The sequence below is a fragment of the Panthera onca genome, chromosome A2 (genome assembly GCF_046562875.1).
Source record: "Panthera onca isolate mPanOnc1 chromosome A2, mPanOnc1 haplotype 2, whole genome shotgun sequence".
NCBI classification, from domain to species: Eukaryota; Metazoa; Chordata; class Mammalia; order Carnivora; family Felidae; genus Panthera; species Panthera onca.
The window spans coordinates 68,024,674-68,045,192 of NC_138340.1; positions in this window are offsets into that span (position 1 = coordinate 68,024,674).

The following is a 20,519-nucleotide window of genomic DNA, read 5'->3' on the forward strand; positions in this document are numbered from 1 at the left end:
AAATTCCGGGTGATGTTTCCAGACCTTGGCAATTAAGGGAAGCCTTCCTCAAAAGTCCACAGCAACTTCATCGTAAGTGTGGGACCCTGATAGAGCAAAGCTTGGGACACAGAAGTGAGTAATGCTGACATAATCAGTGCCAGTGATAAAGGTGGGAAAATAAAATTATACCTGTCAGGAAAAAATAATTGCTTGTATGAATGTTCAAATCATATTCACAGGGAAGTTAAATGGTTCACATTTCTTGCCTTCATTCCTCTATGGAAGGATAGAATTCAAGTACGACTAACACCCTCACTTGCTTACCCCATCTCTGTGCTAGAGTAGGAACCTAAACGATTAAGTGCCAGTTAGCCAACAAAATTGGCCTGATTGCACTGAGTGGTGGCTCTTTGAGGAGCTTGTTATGGAAGCAATACAGAGTCGCCAGAGAAAGCTGTGGATCACACAGAGAGGGACCAACGTGGGTTGCTAACACATGATCAGAATCCCACCTGCCCCATGATTCATTCACAACATTCTGTTAATAGATAAGATCCCAGTACTTGGGCCCCACCTTAAGCTAAATGTATCCTCAGCCTGGTGGGTTGGGGAGGGGGCAGAAAACACAATTAAGTTTACTCGTAAAAAGTAAAGGAGTAAAATATTTCTTTTTATGTGTTGGTTGAAGGCAGTGAATTGTTTGTCTCAAGAGCAAATTACATTTGTAAGTTGAGTAGGAAAAATGGAGAGAAGGTTGAAAAAGTTAAGTTACTTTTACCTTTGGAAAGTTAGCCATGAACTCTGCATTGCAGTGTCTATCACGTTATGCTCGATAACAATATGCTTTGATTAATTAGTGTTCATTGAGTGCATGAAACCTGGACATAGGTGAACTATTGCACTCATTTGATCTCTGTTACTTTAGAACAATCTATTTGGATCCCCTTGGATTATTATCATCTTTTCTAATTAGGACCATTTAATGATTAGCAGAAATTATTTCCTTTATAAAGCATAGAAAAGAAAAAAAAAATGACTAAATCACCAAATGTGTATAACAAGATATTCAGCTGAAACTGAGAACTGAGATTTTTTAATCTCATGAGAATGGTAAAAACTAGGAAATATTTGACTGGGTTTCTGTAAATTTTTCCTTTCTGGATGAGACTGAAGATTTGAGTTCCATGTAAACATTGTTCCTTTGCTCTGGGAAACCCATGAACATTTGCCATGAAGTTATTCAAATGCAAAGCCAAGACCCATTTTGGCATGAGAACATTTGAAAAGCTCAGTGGGACCTCTTCTGAGGCTCAACGCAACTGAATTGTTTCATGTGGTCAGGTAGAGGTTATCTGTTTTTGAAAGTACCAAACTCTTTGAAATAACTCTTTTCTAAACATAAATTTAGGCTGGACTCTGATCACAGACCGCTGTTGACCTTGGCAGAGAGGGTATTTATATTTAAGCTGTTGTTTCTGACTGTGAGAAAGCCCACTGACCCAATCAAAGGAGGAACATGGAGAGTCGGAGCACAGTGAAACAAGGCTTTAATCAACATTCTTGCAGGAATGGGTTTCTACCAGAAAGGCAGTTACAGCAGACAATTTATTTCCTAGTGTGCAAGTCCCTCCCCTGGTTCCTCATTGGCTGAGCACTACAGAGGTTGTACCTTTATCCGTACATTTCCTATGCCCATGTGAGGCAGAAAGTAGTCTGATTGGAACAAATGTACATTCCCTGAGGTGATGCAGAGACTTTCAGTCCCTCCTGCCTTTGTTCTCTGGCACATGCTCCTTGCAAAGCCCGTGAAAATAAGCCCATGAAACGTACAGGGGAAGAACCAGGAAGTGAAGCGTTTAAAGGTCTGGGACTCCATTGTGGACGGGGTGGGGGGTTGTATATCTTTCCAACAGGTTGTAAACCTACAGTTAACTAAACAGTACAGCTTTTATCTGGTATTTCTGCAAATGAATCATCTCCCTTACTTCTCACACTGACCAGGAGTGAAGTCAAGACATGAGAGAAAGGAGCGTTGTGCACAGATTTTCACTCCTTCCTGGCAAAGTATGTTAATCTTTTTGGAATGGAGGAGCTGGATGGAAAAGGGTAGTAATCAGAAGGTTATCGATTCTCTGTTCACACAGATTTGAAGTGGAAAAAAGAAGGCACAAGAAAGATAGCGTATGGATTACTGCATTGTAACTCAATTCAGACCTTGCTTCGTGATGTGCAATACTTGTGAAATGTTTGCAAGCCCTGCCACACGTCGTAGGCTGCCTGAATAAAGAAGACATACATAAATAACCCTAAACTTCTTCTGAATGATGGGGAAGCTATGCATGTGTCCGTTCTTTCAGGCTGCTATAACAAAATGTAACAGACTTATAAACAACAGAGTGTCGTCAATGACTCATGGGACAACTGGGATTCTGCTCATGTGTCAACAACCCACCTTGGTTCCTCTTTGTCTTACGTAGTTGGCTTATAGACAACAGAAATTTATTTCTCACAGTACTGGAGGCTGAGAGTCTCAGATCAGGGCGATAGGATGCTGAGGTTCTGGGGAAAGCCGTCTTCCAGATGCAGACTGCCGTCTTCTCCCTGAGTCCTCACCTGGTGGAAAGGGCAATGATGCTCCTGAGGCCTCTTCTTATAAGAGTGTTAACCTCACCCATGAACGCTCAGCACTCATGACCTAATCCCCTCACAGAGGCCACACCCCCTAATCTCATCACTTTGGGGTTAGGAGTTCAACGTATGAATTTTGGGAAACACATTTGCACCATAGCAACATGGTAGCCCATGAGAGCCAAAGTCGCAGATTCTATATTTGACAGAATAAGGTATAAAAACCTTCCCCCCATGGTCTAAGTTATCTGCCTGTACTCTCTTGGCACCTTTAATGACTAGGACATTCTCTGTGGGACACTTGGCGCTTTCTGAGCAGATCTGCAACCGAACACACAGACACTGATTGCATATTGATGTTTTACTTCTGGTGTAGCCGAAGCTGAATAACTCACTTCTGAGGGATGTATTGACACTGGGGTAATGGACTTTGTTGTGATCATCTGCCTCTGCCCATGTGGCGAAGATAATGGGATTATGTTTATGGAGGATGGACATTGTCACCTGAAAGGAATATACATTCTTCACCTTAATTGACAGAGAAGACTGATAATTAGAAATCAAATGAGGACTCTGAAAACAGCCATTTTATTTTATTAAAGAGTATGTTTCCTTATAGACAAAAAAAAAAAAAAAAAAGAAAGAAAAAAGAAAAAAAAGGAGAAAAATGCTTTGAGATACCCTGTTCGTGGGAAACAGCAAACCTCTACCCATGATCTAAGCTGGACACCAGCTAAGGAAAGGCTCTAGTTCCACACAAGGATCAACTATAAGTTATATTTGTTGTAAAATGTCTTCCTATCTTTCCTAAAAGTTTAATCTCTTGGCAAAATATTGTAGTCTTTCTTAGGATGTGTAGAGGAGAATGAAAGGTAATTTTTGGAGAAAATCTGACATGAATCTCTGAATTGCTGTACCTCCTGTGAAGAGGGGTTAACTTCCTTGCTTCCGACATTCATTTCAATGATGTATACACAGCAAACAGCCTCGTTTTGATGGAGCCTTCCTCTCAAGCTGAAGGTGTTTTTTTGTTTTGTTTTGTTTTTTGTTTTTGTTTTTTTTCCTGGCCAGGATAAGAAAGATAATACCCCCATCTGAAATCAATTTTGGGCAGATTTGTGAGCAGCAACCTTATAAGGTTGGGGGTTTTCTAAATTCTGGTTGTTTAAGCCTCTGTGTAGACAATCTTTGCCCGAGGCACTCTGCATCTCCCCAAAGAGACCTGTTGGCAAACAAATCAATGTGAAGGTGATGCCAGACTCTCTGCTGTCCCGTGAGTAATAAAGTCCTTTGTCTCTCACTTGGGATTCTCAGGTCTTCTGCCTGCACCTATGAAAACATCGTAGGATATCTTATTAGCTTTCCAGTAGAGGAAAATCTTGGAGCTGCCACAGTTCTTGATGATAGTGGTCTTGACAAAACTTTGGACACTGAGCAAAGGAGAGTTCTCCTTCGCATGCAAAGAACACATCATGACAGTAGCAATTCAAGGGAGACTTTGACACCTGGAGAGGATTGTGCAAGATCATATATTTGAGGAGAGCAATTCCTATCCCCAAAGCATATATATTATCAAAAATAAAAGTCCTAATCATAAAATATATAAAGTATAATAAAGTCCAGCAAAATTCTGGCTCCTTTCATGGTGATAACTTTGATGATTTCCAGACAAATGAATTAGTAATATTTACAAATACATATTTGTCAACATTTCGGTGGCAATGCTTTGGGGTTTTATTCAGCAACTATTTTGATAGGAAGGTGTGTGGGCTATATTAGCTGTTAAATAGTTGGAACATCGTCACTGATTGTCATTATAATTGCTGTAAATCTGTGAGTGGCTTAATTGCCACAATGTTTTATTCACATTCTCATTTCTTTCTTCCTTAGTTTCAGGGGGAAAAAATGAATAAAACATCCTATTAAAATATTTTCCTGGCACCAGGTACCTAATGTTACCCTTTTGTTGATGACCTTCTAATTTAACTTGATTTGTATCAAATGTCTCCTATTTCTCTCATATTGTTATTCCCATTTTGCATTAATTTGCTCTGTAAGCTTGAAATTTCCCATCTGAACTTTTTCTTTCACCTACAAATCTACTTCTTTTTTGTGATTCATTCTATTGTGTCCAATTCAATCTGAGATATATATATATATATATATATATATATATATATATACACACACATACAGATATTTATATATATACACATACATATATATATATATATCTACATATGTATGAATATATATCTGTGTGTGTATGTATATGTGTGTGTACACACACACACAGATATATATATATATATATGTATATATATATACACCTCCTTGTCCTGGTGCATCCCACTATAAAATTGCTTTAATTAGAAGTCTCATAATTCCTTTTTTAAACTACTACAATAGCCCGATGGCTAATGGCAGGCCCAATCACTAACCATACACTTGCCTCTCAGCATTTTCCGTATTGCAGTTTCTATCATTTCTTATGATACTCAACAAAATTCAAAGTTGATCTTGTGTAGCCTGGCATTGACTGAATAACTTTCAGTGTGCTTCAGCTGCCTATCTACCCAACTCCTTGACACACGCATACCTTGAAAGCATGACCCATGGACTTTTCTACCTGGAGAGCACTTTCCTCCACCACTAACTTGGCTAACTTGTGCATCTTCCAATACTTCATTCAAACCTAGCTTCGTCCTGTCGGTGTTTTCAAGTCTATCCCTTCACCTGGGCATGGAGGGGGTGAGGAGAGGAGCTCCTGTTCCTGGTCCTCTGTCCATTATGGTATAGGTCACAGTTTACAGGCTCTTTGGATTGAGGTTGGCTCTTTTGGGGGGAGGGGTGTGAGGCGAATGAGAGAATGAGAGCCTTAGCAGTGCTTCAGTGTTCTTTATTCTTTGTATGTCTAGTCCACCGGAGATGAACCCCCAACCGCATTTTATTCATCAGCTTGATATGCTGTATTTTGTGATCATGTTCGTGGGTCAGTAGATGGGGTGGGGGTCCACTGTGGATGGTAAAATTTGTTTTGAAACTTCATAACTGCTTAATATTATTAAACTATAAATAGTGTCAACGTGGAATTCCGATGGAAAAAAATCATCCCGAGATATTCAGGTTAAATTGTTAGTAACTGACAATTTTTATGTCACCAAGGAAGTAGTTTAGTGGAGAAATACCACCTATTTTGTGGTAACGGTAGCAGCACCTTAGGCTTTGATTACTATAAAAGAAATGTTTAATGTATTTTGTGTAACATATTTTGTTTAGTATAAGGGATGTTTAACATAAAAGGTGGTAAAAGAGCAAACTCACATACCTTGACGCTTACTTCCTGTTTCTACAGAAAACTTCCGGAACTACATTTTTGGCAGGGGATTTGTTTTGTTTTGTTCTGTTTGTCTCCTATAAGTGGAAAGAACAAGAACGTCTTTAGCTTCCTCCAGAGAACCAAGCGATGAAGCAATCAAGAGTTAGTTTTGTGATAATTATAGCTGAGTCAAAGCAAAGACAGAAAGAATTTGCTGAGACTTTCGTTTACTTTTCTGGAAGCATAACATTCCACGTAAACACCACTTCAGAGATTGATTTGATATATTTGTGTTTAATTGGGGAAACAGCTATTTGTTTCACCACGGAAGTTCTCTTAGTTTACAGAAAGAAATATAATTAATCTAATTAATATGTTTATGTATTTGTCAGCACCTTGTTACAAATATAATCCCTTTTTCCCCATGTCTTTCATGGAGTGATTACTCAGGAAATGCCATTAAAGATCTTTCCACTCTCCTGAACTAGCCTATATTGAACAGTTTCATGTTCCATATCACTAACTTTCTAATTACTCGTAGGGTAATGTAATTGAAGGTGATTAAAATATCGGATAACATGTACAAAATAATACATATTTATCTTTGTGCCATATCTGATCAAAAGGAAAAACACAACAAAGCAATTTCTTCTCTTGTTTAAGTTTGTGTCTGCATGCGTGTGTATGTGTTTTCTTAATTCTCATGGTCAGAATTAAAGGGATAGTCTTACCCCAGGAGACTCCTAGTCTAGTCCTTTCTAGGGAATTATCTGCAATGATGCTTAGCCCATGATAAATGATGGCTATTTTTGTGAATATTCTCTATCATCCCAACCTTTATTCTTTCATTTATTAATTTAGCAGACATTTGATTAACCTTTGGTTTGGCAAATCTCTGTGCTATTAATAGGGAATGCCTTACAAACATTGGGAAATTTGTAAAATTCAAGACCCTCAAGAAATGCATTGTTTCTTATGAAAGCTAAGCAAATCACTCGAGTACGTATTATATGGAAGCACATGTGGTAGTAACTGCTACATGAAAATGTGCTATGAATGCTGAGTAAAGACTGCAAGTAATGGAAAAGTATTAGGGAATTAAATAGCTAAGAAAAACTGCAAAGCAGATATGATAGCCATGCTAAGAGTTAAAAAGTTAATAATTATAATTAGTGGGTGGAGGAAGGAGCTGTTAAGAAAACAAGTACACATACACCAAAACATGAGAGAAGCTTATGGTTTAAGAACTGCAATTAACTCGATACACAAAGAAAAAAATGGGTAACCAATCCATCCTGGAGGATAAGTCAAGGTCAAATTAAAAGCAAGTACATCATGCTAGGAAGTTCAGGAATGTCGGCAAACAAAAAACAGTAAGTATAATAAACAGGGGGATTGTATATCATTAAAAATCATTTTATTTCCATGTGCAATCAAATTTAGAAAAACTGGGGAAATTTTTCTAAAATTTCTGGTCAGGGAGACCAGTTATGAAAGCAATATAACAATATACTTGGTTTGAATTTAGGCATCAACAATGGGAAACTATTTATAGAAAGTAAAACTGTATTTGTTAAAATATTTTTGCCATGTATGTGCTGATTTGTTTTATAAACATTTACTCATTCATTCTGTGAAATAGCCATATTATCATTGCCATCCAATTGGTAGATGAAGAAACAAACACCGAGAGATTAAGCAATTTTCCTAAGGTTACAGAGTCGTTAAATGATTTGAGTCCTAGTAATAAGGCTTCAGAATTTGTGCTGTCAACCATAAAACCATGCAGTTTCTTATGTGTAATCTTGTTTATAGGTGGAGGTATTGCAAAAGAATGGAGAAGGAAGATCTTAGGCTAATCCTCTTGTATTTTCTTGAACAAATAAGTACCAGATAGTTATTATTAGCTGTAATAGGGAATCAAAGACATAAACCAGGTTCGGGATAAATTTCAGATCTACCTGAGAATCTATGACAACACTATAATGCCTTTTTTTTTATTGAGATATAATTGACAGATATAACACTATATTAGTTTCAGATGAACAGCATAATGCTTCCATATTTATATTTGTTATGAAATGATCACCACGATCATTCTAGTTGACATGAAACATCACTCATAATTATGATTTTTTTCTTGTGACAAGAACTGTTAAGATCTATTGTTTTAGCAACTTTTAAATATACAATGCAGTGTTATTAACTGTAGTCACTATGCTGTACATGACATTGCCACGTCCTCTTTTTTTTTTTTTAAGTGCATTTATTTTGAGAAAGAGAGACAGTGCAAGCGGGAAGCAGAAGAGAGATAGGAAGAGAGAGAAAGAATCCCTACAGGCTCCATACTGTTAGTGCAGAGCCCAATATGGGGCTCAAACTCACCAACGATGACATCATGACATGAGCTGAAATCAAGAGTTGGATGCTTAACTGACTGAGCCACCCAGGTGCCCCCCTTTTTTTTAATAACTGGAAGTTTGTACTTTTTTTTTATCCTCTCCCCTAAGTTAGACCTTATAGATGATCAGAAATGTGAAGAAAGGTTGAGAAAAAATGTTTGAACTGGGTATACAGGTTCAAGAGTGGCAATTTCATTCAATTAAAAAACAAAGCAAAAGAAACAGTAAGACTGTGAGGGGGAAAATCCATGTTAGAATTTATGTCTGTAGCCAAGATGTAGGAACAGAGATTGAAATGTCCCTCTGGCCATAAAAACATAACAAATCTTGACAAAATATTTGAAGCAATTCATTGCACAAAGAAGAATAATGCTGTGTCATCAAGTTCAAAGAGTAAGAAGAGAGGATTGAAGCAGCCCATACTGGTTGTGGGGATTTCAGGGGACAGAGTTGGGATCTATGGGAGCTCAACATGGCTGAAATTTGTGGGCAGAGCATCAGAGAAGAGGAAGCTTTGCAAAGAATAATTTCTGAATATCTGCCTAGAAGCCCTCTTGAATATATGCCTGAATACAAGCTGCTCATGTGTAAAGTGAAACCCCGATGTCTGGGAAAGATGATCTGTGAGCTTTAAGCTGAAATGTTCCCAAGTTGATATGAGACAGGAAAACATTCAAGACCCACCAACCAGAAAATAATTTGCCTGGTAGGACACTTGCATTTAGAATAAACCCAGCACAGGTCATGTCGTAATAGCAGGACGACACTAGTTTTAGAATAAACATTAACACAAAATGACCAAGATAATCAGCTAGTAAGTGAGCTGTGTGTTGGAACAAACTTCAACACCCTTTAAAGGAAGACAACAAAATCCAGAGGATTCAAGGATAAAAATATGGTGTCCAACTGAATTTTTTTAAACTCATAAAGAAGCTCCAAAATGCGATCCATAAGGAAAAGAAACATTAATGGATACACACGGATTCAAAAATTAAAAAGATGAGACAAGCATTTTAAAATTATTAGTATAGACACCAGGATTTATAAGCCAATATAAACAAAGTAAGGAGAAAAATTGAAGATGTAAAAATAGTAAAAATAGAATTTCTAGAAAAAATATTGAATATGAATAGCAGCAGATTGGAAAATATAATTTCTTAGAGGAAATATACAAAAACTGTAACAAATACTTGAAAAAACAATAATGAAAAACACCCAAAAGAAAGCAATAAAAGGGAAAAAAAAAGACTGAAAATAAGGAAAACAGAGCCACAGTAGCCTGTGGGAATATATCAAGAGATTCAATATCATTAACAACTTATTAGCAAAATAAATAAAAGGATCTATATAAAACAGTTATATGCCACGGCCATGTGGGGTTTATTCCAAGAATGAGGTTGGTTTGACATTTAAAAATCATCAGTGAAATTCACCAAGTTATCAAACTGAAAAAAAAGGTAAATCATATAATAGATTGAGATAAAGGATCTGATACAATTAAATATCGGTTTAGGGCAGATATCTCAGCATGCCAGGTATATGAGGAAGTTTCTTCAACTTGATGAAGAGCATTAACAAGAAACCTACAGGTATCATCATAGACAGTGACAAAAGACCAGATCTTTTTCTTGGTAAGATGGTGAAAAAGGCAAGGACATCTTCTCCCATCACTTCTATTACAATGCTCTGGAGATCCCACACAGCGCGATAGGGTGCGCGCGCGCACAGACACACACACACACACACACACACACACACACACACACTTGAAATAACAGCACCCTGCATCCTGCAGCTGGAGGTAAAAATGGCCTATTTGCATATGGCATGATTTCATACATAGAAATTCCTAAATGTCTGCAAAGGAGCTACTAGAAATTTTAAGTTAATCTGTCAAAGTGTTAAAATTGTTAATTTTAAGAACAAAGAATGCATGTTCAAGAAACAATTAGTTTTCCATATATACTTGACTTTTGAACAACAGGGGTTTGGATGGCATGGGGCCACTTACACACGGATTTGTTTTCAAGGAGTATATGTGTTTTCTCTTCCTTGTGATTTTCTTAGTAACATTTTCCTTTCTTAGCTTGGTGTAAAAACACAGTATATGATAGATATGACATACAAAATAGATGCGAATCGGCTATTTATGTTATTGGTAAGGCAAGAGTAGGTTATTGGTACTTATGTTTTGGAGGAATCAAAAATGACACACAGATTTTCAATGGTGCAGGGGGTCCGTGCCCCTAACAGTTGCATTGTTCAAGGGGCAACTGTACTAGCAAAGATCTTTTAGAAAGTTAAATTAAGACAAAACAATAACTTTTACAAAAGCAACAGAACATGAAATATTTAGGGAGAAGATAAAACATATGCTAGACCTGCTTATTAAAAACAAAATAAAGCAGAAAGAAAGTGTTGAGAGAGAGTAAAGTCATCTTTATTGTTAGATCAAACGATCCTGTGCTTTGAAAATCTCATGAATCACTCAAAATAGCTACGGGACCAATCGCTAAATTTTTCAGACCTAAAGACTATAAAGACAATGTAAATAGTCAATATCTTTGACAAACGTTGACATTTTTCAGCGAAGCAGTTGATTCACCAAGCAATTAGTTCCGGGAAGCAGTTGATTCGCCAAGCAATTAGAAATATATATACATATATATATGTGTGTATATATATATATATATATATATACACATACATATATATACACATACATATATATACACATATATATGTGTGTATATATATATATATATATATATATACACACATACATATATATACATATATATGTATATATATATATTTTTTTCCCCAATCTGGGGGCCTCCTGGGAGGCTTAGTTGGTTAAGGGTCTGACTTCAACTCATCATGATCTCACAGTTTGTGAGTTTGAGCCCTGCATCAGGCTCACATGTGCTGACAGCTCAGAGCCTGGAGCCTGCTTGGGATTCCGTGTCTCCCTCTCTTCTCCTCCCCTGCTTGCGCTGTGTCTCAAAAATAAATAAATAAATTTAATTTTTTTTGTTTCCATTTGGGACGAATAGATGGGATACAGGATTTTAGGGCAGTGAAACTCCTCCCTGTGATACTACAGTGAGGGATATATGCCTTTATACATTCCTCAAAACTCATAGAATGTGCAACACCAACTAAACCCTAAAGTAATCTATGGACTTCGGGAAACAATTGTATGTCAATGTGGGTTCACTGATGGTAACAAATGTAGTACTTTGGCGTGAGGATGATGATAACGGAGAAGTTGTATTTGTTTGGAGGAAGAGGGTATATGGTAACTCTCTGCACTTTTTGCTCAAGTTGCTGTGAACCCAACATCGCTCTAAAAATAAAGTGTATTAATTTTTTTTAATTACAAAAAATACCATTTATAACAGCATGAAAAAACTTGATGTATTTAGAGAGATACAATAATCAAGACAGGATGTTAACAACATAAAAATAAACGCATACACCAGTGGAGTAGATTCAAGAGCTTAGAATAAATTGAGATATATACGGCCAATTGGTTTTTGCCAAAATTGCCACATTTATCCAACAGGGAATGTCTAGTCTTTTCAACAAACTGTGTCGGGACAACTGGATATCTATAAGAAAAAATAAACCTATCTACCTCTCACCACATACAAAATTGACTTGAAATGGGTCAAAAACCTAACTCTATGAGTTGAAAATTTCTACAAGAAAACGTTGGCTAATTTTTTTTTTTTGGCTTTTGCATAGCCAATTTTTTCTTAGATATAAAATTCAGCAGCAGCTTAAAAAAGGAAAAAAATGCACTTCCTAAAACTAAGGTACATATACTCCCCGAGTGTCAGTCGGCACTATACTGATGATTTTGAAAATGTCGAATAAATTGATGATATTTTTATGAGAAAAAAATTAATAAAGTTAATCCACCTAAAGCAGAAATCTGTACCAAACTCTGAAACAAACTGAAATCATTAATGTCAAAAATTTTAAGTCAAAAAGGGCAATGCCCGGAGTATTCTGAGAAAACTCTTTAGGGAGCCATAAAATTCTCAGTCTCTAAGCAAAATGTTCAGTACCCCTGAAAAAGTTGGAAAACTTCCTAGTTCATTAAGGAATACCAGAATAACCTTGATACCAAAAACTGACAGGATGAACAATGAAACTCCAGATATATCTCACAGCTGAATATAGTTGCCAACATTTTAATTTAATTCCAGCAAATCAAATTCAGCAGTATATCAGAATTATGAGAAAGTACAATTTATTCTAGGAACGGATGCCTAATTCCGTGTTCAATTTTTTCGTAATTTACAGAGGCATCTTTCAGCACTTTCCAAAGTTCTTACACTTACAAAGGAGCGTTTGTATAAAGCGAGATGTATACCTTGACTATTTATGTTTTAAAAACTCAGAAAAGAATGCCAAAGAATAATAATGAAGTAGAAATCCCTTTGCATATCTTTTTTGCTCATGTCTCTGGTGTGTGCAGCTAAACTCCATTCTTTTGCATTCCCAGGGTAACAGCACCTTACAATGTTTGCTGTACCATTTCACCATTTCCAGAATGCCTACAATGAAAGAACTAGCTACAGTTTCCCCAGGGAAAGTAAAACAAAACAAAACAAAACCTCCTATATGATCACATTGCTCTCTTTCTCTTTCCTGCACAAATTATAATGATTTCACGGTTTCATGTACACATCTCTTATATTCCCAGCGAGAAGGCAGGTCAGGGATTAAGAGCACTGATGTTTAAAATAGTCCTGTTATTTCCAGATCAGTATGTTTTCCAATAATCTCCTTTTAATCTTCCTTTAAAATGCAATAGTATTTTAGCCCAGAAATCATTTCTATTAGTATTTTAATAAGATTGTATTTTTAAACTTTTTACAGAAAGCATTATGAAATAATGCAAACAGAGCAATGATTTTGAATCCCCGGTTTAAGAAATGTCACAAATATTTGATCTCTGTATGTGACACTTCCCCCTCCAGTTCTCCTGTCTGTGTCACTGCTCCACCAAGGAGTTTATACTTCAGCTTTGTGTGCACATCTATGCTTTTACTCCTATGAATACATCACACTTGTGTATAGCATAACTTTGTGTACTTTTAAAGTTTGTGTCAATGCGACTTTATCGCATGTCTTATTTTGCAAATTGCTACACTTAATCCCATAGTTTTTTGTTTGTTTGTTTGTTTGTTTTTAAATATTTATTTATTTTGAGAGAAAGAAAGAGAACAAACTGGGGAGGGGCAGAGAGAGAGGGAAAGAGTCCCAACCAGGTTCCCCACTGTCAGTGCAGACCCCAGCCCAGAGCCTGATCCCATAGACCTTGAGATCATGACTTGAGCTAAAATCAAGAGTCAGACATTCAACTGACTGAGCCACCCAGGCGCCCTTAATTCCATAGGCTTTTATTTTCTTTGTTTCTTTTCTTTCTTTTTCTTTCTTTCTTTCTTTCTTTCTTTCTTTCTTTCTTTCTTTCCTTCTTTTTCTTTCTCTCTCTCTTTTTATCTTTCATTCATTCTTTCTTTCTTTTCTTCTTTTTCTTTCTTTCTTCTCTCTTTTTATCTTTCTTTCTCTTTTTTATCTTTCTTTTTCTTTCTCTCTCTTTTTATCTTTCTTTCTTTCTCCCCTTTTATCTTTCTTTTGTTCATTCTTTCTCTTTTTTCTCTTTCTCTTTCTCTCTGTTTTTTCTCTTTTTCTCTCTTCTTTCTCTCATTCTTCCTTTCTTTTGTTCTTTCTTTCTTTCGTTCTTTCTTTCTGTGGCTACTGATAACTTTACTAATTCATTTCACAATGCACAGTACTCCATCACATGAACATTTTCACAAATATTGACTTGCCTGTTGGCAATGGATGGCATTTATTATTTTTGGCTGTAGGAACAATGCTACAATGTTCATCTGTGTGTATACTGTCCGGACTCACAGGCAAGCATGTTGTAAAGGTTGCTCAGTCTGTGGAATGCTGCGTCTTCAGTTTCACCAGCTATTGATAAATTTCTCTTCATAGAAATTGGGTAATTTTTATAATCTTCATCAGGTTTATTTGCAAATAAGTTTTTCTTGACTGTATTTCTTCTCATGAAATAGAGACCATGAGTCATTCTCCATTCCCAGGAACTCTTTCTTGTGCAACCTTGCCCTAGGATCCTCAACAATGATTGGAGCCTGTGTAGCCTGCATCAGTGGGTGGGACGTATGAGCTGTAGATCGGTTCCAATGTGCAAGGGGCTCCTTGTTTGGGTGGAGTGAAGATGTCCAGGTGAGTGCTTTTGTCCTGTATTCATGAACACCTATTGAACTGCAATACTTTGAGTTTAATCTTATACAATTTATTGCTGTTCAAATTCAATGGTCTCAGCTATAATGTTCCGTTACTCTTTCTTGCAAATTTGCTAAATTGCAGTTTAGCTATTGGTTCAGGAGCTTCCCAGGTGTAATCTGAAACCAGCTGCCATGGTGGTGGGCAGAGAGAGACGGAGGACAGAGGCAGATAACCCCAGATGGCAGGTGACAAGTGGCAGTTTTAATAAGCAAGGGAACTTGCATATGAGGCTTATATATGGTGATTGCAAAGTCAGGAGATCTCCATAACTGCCCCCAAATCTTAATTTTTTCTATAGATGCCTTAACTGGTTTCAATCACATATACCCTCCAGATGGTCTCAGCACTCTAGCACTATCTACATGTCTGTGGGGCAGCCCGTGGGAACAGAGAAAGCAAGTGGGATCAATATTCCAAGGTCAGCAGAGGGAGCTAGCAGTCTCCGATGGCCGGGATCCAATTCAGGGGTCAATCGGGGATTCTCTTCATGACCTCCTGCAACATACCATCACTTGTGACCTGCTCTTACAATATTATATAACTGCCTTTTCCAGAGTAGTCCCTGAGCATTCAGCAAAGGATTTCAGTAGCCTTTGACAGTTGGTCACATTGGAGGCAGATGCCACAGCAATAATACAGGTACATGCAAAAGCATAGAGAAAATATAGAGGAAACATAGACAATGCTTCTCAAAATCGGTGACAACATTTCCTCCAAGAAACTAATGAACTGAACTGATTTATTAAGTCCTACAGGCTTAGGCTTTCTGATCACTCAGGGCATTCACTTGTGTCTTCATGTAATTTAATAAATATAATGCATTAGCAGACTCATCAGTTATGAACACACAACATTCTGTTTGGCTAATGGCTAATGGTCCAAGGCCAACCTATTTTGGAAGACAGCTTTTCGTATTAGAAACATTTCAGTGCTCAGTTAGAAGGGGCCCTGTTGATATAATTCAAGGTTTGCTGAGCGATTTAGTAAGGCCTTGTATGCATGCTGTATTGTCCTTCAGGCCAATATAGGAAACAAAGACAGTGGCCAATGATTGCATCTTGGGAACACAGAGTGTGCCTGCCTGGCCTTGAGGAGAGGGTGGTTGGCAGCTTTAAGAACTTGACCTGGTTGTACATATCATACTGGTAGCCAGGGGAGGCAGCACTGTCAGTCATGAGAAGACAGACTTAGGTCGTGATATGCCAGACCAGGACCCCCATATTCTCCCTTCTCTCAATGTTGCATGTTCCATTCCAGACATGGTGCATTTCAACAGATGAAGATTTCAGAGGGACAATGGAACCCCAGTGAGACTGAGTAGGTCCCCCTCACCCAGGGGCACAAAGTAACTCACCCATCCCAGGGGGATATCCCATTGCAAATTCCAGAAAATGATGACTTCCCAGGAGCAATGGGACTTGGTGTTCTCCACAGTATAGCACATTGATCCATGGTGAGAGTTGGGAAATGGCTGTTTCCCACCACTTTCTTTACAGTATCGGGTGCCTTCATGGGGGTCCCCAGCTGGCCTATGGGGAAACAAGCCCTACTGAATGATCATTCAAACATACTAAAGCTGAGACAGTACTTTAGTTCACCCAAGCGAAGGTGGTTTTATTTGTTAGAAATTTAATCTGCTGCTTTAATATTCCTTTTTGCCTTTTTACAACTCTGCTGACTACAAGGTATGGAGAAGATGGAATAGAACGGAATGGAGAGGAATGTAATGGAAATTCAACGCCATGTTGTTTTGTTTTTTTTTTTTGCCCAGTCTTGTGTATTACGACCTTTGAATTGAGATCCCTGATCATTGTGTAGTTGATGAAAGTATCCATACATGGTATTCAGCCTCTGTAATCCTAACAGTGGCAGCCTGGTTTGTAGGAGAAAGATTAGGTTAGGCCAGATACAGTATCCATACAAACCCGGGCATATTTAATACCATCATTCAGAAGGAAGGGCCCAAAATAACCAAATTGCCAATTTACCTGTTGAGAACTCTGGTGGATGGCCCCAGACGCCTTTGGCAGTTGCCTTGGGCATTGTTTAGAACCTACAGGATACGCTGTTACTGCACTAATCATACCACTGTATTTCAAGGGTAATCCAGCATCCTTGGCAATATGCAATCCCATTTGGTTGCAACAGTGGCCACTCTTCCTATGGACCAAGTCAGCTATGGCTCCTGAAGGGTCTGTTAGGATTTGTACCTGAGCTAGGGCATAAGCTTTCTGACTGTCAGGATGTGTCAGTGCCTTATGAGCTGCGACGTGAGAAACAGAATGGCCCTGGGCTCTTACAAGTTGCCCCTACATGCTGGCCCCACAAAGGCTTGTTCATGATTGTGCACCCCTCGACTCCCATTGTTGAAGCCATTGGGTCCATCCCTTTAGAATAACACAACTGCCACCTCAAAGGGTTAATGGCCAGTGCTCATGTGTGATAACCAGTCAAACCAATCTGAGTTCAGCCCACTAGCTACTGAAGTTTATTTCCTCTTGAGAAGCTCCACCTGGAGAAACCCTGTGTAAACTGCTAGGAGCTGTTGTTTGAAGAGGGTGCATCAGGTTTCTGTCTCCTGAGCTGGAACCAAAGCGTAGGGGCTCTCTCTCTGTCTGCAGTCTCCGTCACAGTATCCAACCCGTAACTTCTAGGGTCACAGATACACCTAACTGAAAAGGTATTCCTGCACAGGAGATGCCCAGAGTTTTAACTGGCTTCACGGTATTTTTACCTTCTTCTTCTTCTTTAATGTTTACTTATTTTTGAGAGAGAGAGAGTAAGAGAGAGAGAGAGAGAGAAAGAGAGAGTGGGGGGGGGGAGGAACAGAGAGAGAGACACACACAGAATCTGAATCAGGCTCCGGGCTCTCAGCTGCCACCACAGAGCCTGACACGGAGTTTGAACCCACAAACTGTGAGATCATGTATGACCTGAGCCGAAGTCAGATGCTCAACCGACTGAGCCACCCAGGTGTCCCATGTTTCTACCTTCTTAAAGAGAGTGCACTGCTCTGATCCCCAATCCCACACATGCCCAATCTTTATTTACCAGGTGGTGTAAGGGATGAAGGCACTTTGTCAGGCAGGGAATGAAAGTCCTCCAACCCCCCAAATCCCTACAAAAGCTTGTACCTTTTTCACATTTTTAGGAGTTGGATAGGTTTGCACCTTACAAATCACAGCTTCTGCAATGATGCATGTCCTGCCTGGCCAAACGATTCCCAAAACCTCATGGCAGTGCCTGGGCCTTGAATCTTCTGTGGCTTCACAGCCAATCATCTCTCTTATAGATGTTCCAGCAAACCCTGCTGGGTGTCTTGCAACAGAGACACGTCTTCACATGATAACATTATATCATCAATGCAGTGCACCTGTTTTACTGATGGTGGGAAAGGAGAACAGGGACAGGTTCTGGGCAGCCATCCTAACATATGGTGGGGTGAGGGCAGGTGACCTTGAGGAAGCACTTGGAAGGTCCATTGTTGCCCCTCCCCAACGTGAAGGCAAATTGATGCTGTGACTCAGTGCCCCAGACATTTGCTAAGTCCAGCTGAGTATAATACCCTCCTAGGAGCCTGGCCAAGTTACCTAAGATGGTGGCAATGTCGGGCACGGCTGCATGGATGGGGGTACTGTCTTGTTCAGTTCTCAGTAGTCCACGGTCATCCTCCATGAGACAACTTTACTATCTTATTATTTTATTTTATCTTATTTTATTATTATTATTTATTATTATTATTATCTTTATTGGCCATACTGATGAGGTTTTAGGGGATGGTGGGATTCATGGGTGTCTAAAGCCAATGGCCTAGGAAGAATTCTTGAAGATTTCTTTGGTACAAAAATGTAATTTTATTAAAGCACGGAACAGGACCCATGGGCAGAGGGCTGCACTGGGGGTCTGAAGAGTGGCTGGTTTTATACTACAGAGTTGGGGAAGTAAAGTCAAAAGGGAGGCCTCCAGAGGGACTTTGATGTGCTAAAGAGGATGCCTGAGATACTTGAGGCCTTGCTATTGTCTAACTAAGGCTGTTTTCCCTTTAGGAAGGCATTGCTGTTAAGACAGTAAAGGGTTCCTGGAGAAATGTTATACTCTATTGGCCTCCAGTATTTGTCAATGGGCTGCAGATTATAAGGAAATTTAATTTTTTCCTACCATTTCCTTCCTGCCTTTGTTCCCCACATCACTATGGAGGAGAGGGTGATGCTGGGGCTCCAGGAAACTGAGTCTATAGGTTTCTGGAGATGAGGCCGTGGATAAGGTTGCCTTTTTCTTGTAATTTACTAAGATATTTGTAAACTGATAGACACCCACGTCCTGTAGGACTGTGATCTCTATCAGCTGGCCATTTGTTTTATTTCCTTTCCTTTGTCCTTGGGCAACCAGTCATGCCTGAGGAACATCACACATATCTGGCTTGGGGTGGGGGTAGGGAAGTGAGAGAGTGGCATGTTCTAGCTTGTATTTTGCCCTCAGCTTGGCCCTCTGCTTCCTCATCAATACTGGGATGTTGAATGCACAATGGACAGGGTGTAAAATACGCACTCAGTTCAGTTCCTGGATAGTTTCTGCTTTCTCCTTATGCCCTCCAGGCAATTTCTATCCTGGCTGGCAGTTAACCACCCTTAATGGGTGTGGCAGGGCTTACTGGCAGGTTCCCAGCTGACAGTTCCCTCAGCACTGGTTTGATTACTCTAACCCTGAGGCTGACCTCACTGATAGAGGTTTCCAGAGTTTGACCTTATAGGATATCCACGCCTAGCATGTTCTCTCGTATTGGAGAAACAAAACACTTACATTCTCAGAAGGGAGAATGACCAATTTGCGGGGTCAAAAGGGCCTTCCTGCCCATAACTGCTTGATCTCTGTAACCATCAAGGGCAACAGCTCACTGAGAGCCAAAAAATGTCTGAGAGGTGTTAGAATACAATCAGCTCCAGTATCCACAAGAGTCGTTTTGTCCAGATAAGCCTTTTGTTTATTTCTGGAGAATCAGTGAGGAGTGAGTTTCACAGGAGCCTCTAAAACACCTCTGAGGGCCCTCACCTGGAAGCCATCTTGGCTTGGATCGCATCCCCACGGTGTGGCCTGTATCCCTGAGGCCTGAACTGATTTTCAGGTTTCATGGCTTTCCAAAGGTTGACCAACACAGTTTGTGGGATGTGGTTTATCTTTTCAGGCAGGGTCCCCAGAGTAATGAGATCAAACCACATTTGCTTAAGGGTTGTATTTATCAGACCCTTTACAGCTGATTGGGATAAACTTTGGCTTTCCAAGCCTCCTCCATGTCTTGGAAATGTCCCACAAAACTCATTCCCAGGATTTGTCAGTTTCCTCCAGCTCAGGAATGGATTGCCCAGCATCATCTTACCACTCCCCCGCCCATGTTTATTTATTTTTGAGAGAGAGAGCACAAGTGGGGAGGGGCAGAAGGAGGGGGGCAGGGACAGAGGATCTAAGTGGGCTCTGCCCTGAGAGCAGATAGCTGGATGTGGGGCTCAAAACTCACAAACTGTATGAGATCATGACCTGAGTTGAATTGAGACGCTCAACCGTCTGAGCCACCCGGGCGCCCCCAGCATCATGAATGTTTTGGCCCACACCGGGGTCAGCATGGGAATCAGCATCCCATACGAGGTGCTGGGAGAAGAACTGGAGAATCTTCACTTTCATCCCTGTGCAATGCCCCAATCTGCATTTTCAAAGACAGGGGTGTAGCTGGCCCATCTCATTCCCAACTTCCCAAGAGTATGTTGTACCTCCAGGGCTCTGCATGCCCAGCGAGACCCCCCCACAAAGGGGAGCCAAGGCTCCCTGCAAAATAGAACAATGTAATCCATATGGGAATGAGT